At 36.5% G+C, this 6,443-nt stretch overlaps 1 non-coding gene across 1 annotated transcript; it reads left to right on the top strand.

Annotated features, from left to right (window-relative positions):
- Window positions 1-2,956: 2,956 nt before the first annotated feature.
- On the top strand, window positions 2,957-3,060 carry LOC130950549 (small nucleolar RNA R71). Its single transcript, XR_009073628.1, has one exon. It is a non-coding gene; the product is annotated as a small nucleolar RNA R71 (small nucleolar RNA).
- Window positions 3,061-6,443: the final 3,383 nt, after the last annotated feature.

Below are 6,443 nucleotides of genomic sequence, written 5' to 3'. Positions count from 1 at the left end.
AGGGAGAAGTAGTTAGGTGGTTTTGAAAAAGATAGAAACAAACAAGAAGTTAGTTAGTTGATTGAAAAAGATTTGAAATCAAATTGAAAAAGATAAGAAGATAAGAGGTTAGATAAGATATTTTGAAATCAAATTTTGAAAAGAGATAAAAAAAGATAAAAAGATTTTAAGAAAAGATATTTGAAAAAGATTTAATTTTTAAAAAGACTTAACTAACAAGAAACTACAAGATAAGATTCTAGAACTTTAAAGATTGAACCTTTCTTGACAAGAAAGTAACAAACTTCAAATTTTTGAACCAATCACATTAATTGTTAGCTAATTTTCAAAAATTTGATAAAAAAATAAGAAAAAGATTTTGAAAATATTTTGAAAAAGATTTTTAAAATTTTCGAAATTTATGAAGAAAATGAAAAAGATATGATTTTTGAAAAAGATTTTACAAAGATAAAATTTTTAAAATTGAAATTTTGACTTGACTTGTAAGAAACAACTAATTTTAAAAATTTTTGACCAAGTCAACCCAAAATTTCGAAAATTTGGAGGAAAATAAGGAAAAGATATTTTTTTTATTTTTTGAATTTTTAATTATGAAAGAGAAAAACAACAAAAATATTCAATGCATGAAATTTTTAGATCAAAACCATGAATGCATGCAAGAATGCTATGAATGTCAAGATGAACACCAAGAACACTTTGAAGATCATGATGAACATCAAGAACATAATTTTGAAAAATTTTTAATGCAAAGAAAATATGCAAGACACCAAACTTAGAAATCTTTAATGCATGGACTCTAAGAAACGAAAAATGCATATGAAAAACAACAAACAACACAAAACAAGAAAACATCAAGATCAACCAAGAAGACTTGTCAAGAACAACTTGAAGATCATGAAGAACACTATGAATGCATGGGGTTTTCGAAAAAAATGCAAAAAATTTTTAAAAGCATGCAATAGACACCAAACTTAAAAATTGACTCAAGACTCAAACAAGAAACACAAAATATTTTTTGGTTTTTATGATTTTCTAATTTTTTTGGATTTTTATTAATATTTTCGAAAATAAATTTAGAAAAACGAAAAATAAAAGAAAAATTTTGAAAAAGATTTTTGAAAAGAAAAATTACCTAATCTGAGCAACAAGATGAACCGTCAGTTGTCCATACTCGAACAATCCCCGGCAACGGCGCCAAAAACTTGGTGGACGAAATTGTGATCATCAATATTGGCTCTTAGTATGTACACAAAAACTATTGTGTCTCTTGGTTAAATTCACAACTCCGTTCAACTAACCAGCAAGTGTACTGGGTCATCCAAGTAATAAACCTTACGTGAGTAAGGGTCGAATCCACAGAGATTGTTGGTATGAAGCAAGCTATGGTCACCTTGCAAATCTCAGTTAGGCAGATTAAAATTGTTTATGGTTTCAAAAATTATATATAAAAAGAAGAAATAATAAAAGGGATAGAATACTTATGTAGATTCATTGGTGAGAATTTCAGATAAGTGGATGGAGATGCTGTATGGCTCAAGGACGCCTGCTCTCCTGCTGCTTCTACTCAATCCTTCTTACTCCTTTCCATGGCAAGCTGTGTATAGGGGTTCACCATCAGCGGTGGCTACTTTCAATCCTCTCGGGAAAATGATCCGATGCGGCTGTCACTCGCACGGCTAATCGTCTGGAGGCATCACCCATGGTTGATGGCTACATCCCATCCTCGCAGTGAAAACTAATGCTCACGCACTCTGTCACAGTACGGCTAATCACTGGTTGGTTCCCGCTCCTACTGGAATAGAATCCCTTGATTCTTTTGCGTCTGTCACTAACGCCCAGCACTCGCAAGTTTGAAGCACGTCACAGTCATTCATTACCGGAATCCTACTCGGAATACCACAGACAAGGTTAGACTTTCCGGATTCCCAGGATCCTACTCGGAATACCACAGACAAGGTGAGACTTTTCGGATCCTCATAAATGCCGCCATCTATCTAGCTTATACCACGAAGATTCTGTTGGGGAATCTAAGAGATATACATTCAAGCTCGGTTGCATGTAGAACGGAAGTGGTTGTCAATCACGCGCGTTCATAAGTGAGAATGATAATGAGGGTTATCTAACTCATCACATTCATCATGTTCTTGGGTACGAATGAATATCTTGGAATAAGAATAAAAGAGGAATTGAATAAAAGAAGATAGAATTTCATTAATACTTGAGGTACAGCAGAGCTCCACACCCTTAATCTATGGTGTGCAGAAACTCCACCGTTGAAAATACATAAGTAAAAAGAGGTTCAGGCATGGCCAAATGGCCAGCCCTCTCCATGATCAAGTGACCGAATATTCAAAGAGATTAAACTGTCAAAAGATGTCTAATACAATAGATAATGTCCTATATATACTAGACTAGCTACTAGGGTTTACATGAGTAGTAATTGATGCATAAATCCACTTCCGGGCCCACTTGGTGTGTGCTTGGCTGAGCTTGATCTATCCACGAGCTGAGGCTTCTCTTGGAGTTGAACTTCGAGTTTGACGTGTTTGGGCGTTCAACTCCGGATCATGACGTTTTTCTGGCGTTTAACTCCAGACAGCAGCATGTACTTGGCGTTCAACGCCAAGTTACATCGTCATTCTTCGAATAAAGTATGGACTATTAAATATTGCTGGAAAGCCCTGGATGTCTACTTTCCAACGCCGTTGAGAGCGCGCCAATTGGAGTTCTGTAGCTCCAGAAAATTCATTTCGAGTGCAGGGAGGTCAGAATCCAACAGCATCACAGAAAAACACACAAACTCATAGTAAAGTCCAAAAATGTGAATTTAACATAAAAACTAATGAAAACATCCCTAAAAGTAGTTGAACTTACTAAAAACTACCTAAAAACAATGCCAAAAAGCGTATAAATTATCCGCTCATCAAATATACATATGATGCTCCATTCTGGAAGCATGCCAGAAGGACACCTTTTGGTTAATTGCTTGTATCTTTCCCAAGCTTCATAGAGGGATTCACCTTCATTTTGTTTGAAGGTTTGCACTTTCACTTTAAGCTTGCTCATCTTTTGAGGTGGAAAAAATTTGGTCAAGAAAGCATTGACCAACTTGTCCCAAGAGTTCAGGCTTTCTCTAGGTTGTGAGCCTAACCATGTTCTAGCTCTGTCTCTTACAGCAAAGGGGAAAAGCATAAGTCTGTAGACCTCGGGATCAACCCCATTGGTCTTAACAGTATTACAGATTTGCAAGAATTCAGCCAAGAACTGATAAGGATCTTCTGATAGAAGTCCATGAAACTTGCAATTCTGCTACATTAGAGAAACTAATTGAGACTTAAGCTCAAATTTGTTTGCTCCAATGGTAGGAATTGAGATGCTTCTTCCATAGAAGTCGGAAGTTGGTGCAATATAGTCAACAAGCATCTTCCTTGCATCTCTGGCATTGTTGTTGGGTTCGGCTGCCATGTCTCCTTCTTTTTTGAAAATTTCTACCAGGTCCTCTTCAGAGTGTGCTTTAGCTGCTCTTAGTTTCCTCTTCAAGGTCCTTTCTGGTTCAGGATCAGCTTCAACAAGAATGCCTTTGTCCTTGTTCCTGCTCATATGAAAGAGAAGAGAACAAAGAAAGTATGGAATCCTCTATGTCACAGTATAGAGATTCCTTGAGGTGTCAGAGGAAAATAAGAATAGAGGGATAAGGTAGAGAAGAATTCGAACATATAAAGAAAGAGAGAGTTTGAATTGCTAATAGAGGAGAAATGTTAGTGCTTAAATATAAGGTGATGAAAGGGGGGAATTTTCGAAAACAAATTTTTTAAATTAAACTAAAAATATAAGTTTTAAAATAATTAAATGCAAATTTTGAAAAAGTGGTTGATGGTTTTTGAAAATTAGAAGTGAGAAAGTGGTTAGGTGGTTTTGAAAAAGATAAGAAATAATAAATTTTGAAAAGATAAGAAGTTAGAAAGAGATTCTGAAATTAGAAAAAAAAAGATTTGATTTGAAAAAGATATGATTTAAAAAAGATATGATTGAAAGACAATTTAAAAAGATTTGATTTTTAAAATTGATAACTTGACTAACAAGAAATTTAAAAGATATGATTCTAAAATTCAAATATTGAACATTTCTTAACAAGAAAGTAACAAACTTGAGATTTTTGAATCAAATCATTAATTGTCAGCAAGAATTTTCGAAAACATTGAAAGAAATATGGAAAAGATTTGATTTTGAAAAAGATATGATTGATGGTGCACGAAATTGTGATCATCAACAATGGCTCCAATGACTTGGTAGCTCTCACACGTGAATTACACTTAGTCACAACTCCGCATAACTAACCAGCAAGTGCACTGGGTCGTTCAAGTAATACCTTACGTGAGTAAGGGTCGATCCCACGGAGATTGTTGGTATAAAGCAAGCTATAGTCATCTTGTAAATCCCAGTCAGGTGGATTTAACTAATTTAAGAGATTATTGGTTTAAATAAAAATAACAAAATAAATAGAAAATAAAGATAGAGTTACTCATGTAATTCAATGGTGGGAATTTCAGACAAGTGTATGCAGATGCATGTCCCTGTTGAATCTCTGCTTTCCTACTGCTTTCATCCAATCCTTCTTACTCCTTTCCATGGCAAGCTGTATGTAGGGCATCACCGTTGTCAATGACTACATCCCATCCTCTCAGTGAAAATGGTCCAAATGCTCTGTCACAGCACGGCTAATCATCTGTCGGTTCTTAATCAGGTTGGAATAGAATCCCGTGATTTTTTTGCGTCTGTCACTAACGCCCAGCCTTCAGAAGTTTGAAGCTCGTCACAGTCATTTAATCCTGGAATCCTACTCGGAATTCCACAGACAAGGTTAGACTTTCCGGATTCCCATGAATGCCGCCATCAATTCTAGCTTATACCACGAAGATTCTGATCAAGGAATCCAAGAGATATGCGCCCAGTCAAAGGTAGAACGGAAGGGGTTGTCAGTCACACGCGTTCATAGGTGAGAATGATGATGAGTGTCACGGATCATCACATTCATCAAGTTGAAGTGCAACGAATATCTTAGAACAGGAATAAATCGAATTGGATAGAAAATAGTAATAATTGCATTAAAAGTTGAGGTATAGCAGAGCTCCACACCCTTAATCTATGGTATGTAGAAACTCCACCGTTGAAAATACATAACTGAAAGGTCTAGGCATGGCCAAATGGCCAGCCCCCAGATCTAAGAACTAAATGTCCAAATATTGAATAATACAATCAAAAGATATCTAATAAACTAGTAAAAAGTTCTATTTATACTAAACTAGCTACTAGAGTTTACAGAGGTAAGTAATTGATGCATAAATTCACTTTCGGGGCCCACTTGGTGTGTGCTTGGGCTGAGCTTGATCTATCCACGAGCTGAGGCTTCTCTTGGAGTTAAACACCAAGTTGTAACGTGTTTTGGGCGTTCAACTCTGGTTTGTGATGTGTTTCTGGCGTTTGACTCCAGAATGCAGCATGGAACTGGCGTTGAGCGCCAGTTTACATCATCAAATCTCGAATAAAGTATGAACTATTATATATTCCAGAAAGCTCTGGATGTCTACTTTCCAACTCCATTGAGAGCGCGCCATTTGAAATTCTGTAGCTCCAGAAAATCCATTCCGAGTGCAGGGAGGTCAGATTCCACCAGCATCAGCAGTCCTTTGTCAGCCTCTTATCAGAGTTTTGCTCAGGTCCCTCAATTTCAGCCAGAAAATACCTGAAATCACAGAAAAACACACAAACTCATAGTAAAGTCCAGAAATGTGAATTTAGCATAAAAACTAATGAAAACATCCCTAAAAGTAGCCAGATCATACTAAAAACTACCTAAAAATAATGCCAAAAAGCGTATAATTTATCCGCTCATCACAACACCAAACTTAAATTGTTGCTTGTCCCCTGGTGCACGAAATTGTGATTCATTCTTTTCACAACTCAACAGTCCCCGGTAATAGCTCCAAAAACTTGGTACTCAATACCATGGTCTAAACACAACTTCGCACAACTAACCAGCAAGTGCACTGGGTCGTCCAAGTAATAAACCTTACGCGAGTAAAGGTCGATCCCACGGAGATTGTTGGTATGAAGCAAGCTATGGTCACCTTGTAAATCTTAGTCAGGCAGATTCAAATGGTTATGGATGATATATGAATAAAGCGTAAAGTAAAGATAGAGATACTTATGTAATTCATTGGTGAGAATTTCAGATAAGCGTATGGAGATGCTTTGTCCCTTCCGTCTCTCTGCTTTCCTACTGTCTTCATCCAATCCTTCTTACTCCTTTCCATGGCAAGTTGTATGTTGGGCATCACCATTGTCAGTGGCTACAATCCCGTCCTCTCAGTGAAAATGTTCAACGCACCCTGTCACGGCACGGCTAATCATCTGTCGGTTCTCAATCAGGTTGGAATAAAATC

Source organism: Arachis stenosperma, chromosome 1 (genome assembly GCF_014773155.1).
Source record: "Arachis stenosperma cultivar V10309 chromosome 1, arast.V10309.gnm1.PFL2, whole genome shotgun sequence".
NCBI lineage: Eukaryota > Viridiplantae > Streptophyta > Magnoliopsida > Fabales > Fabaceae > Arachis > Arachis stenosperma.
Note: the sequence above shows the minus strand (reverse complement) of the source record. Positions and strands in the feature narration are given on the sequence as shown.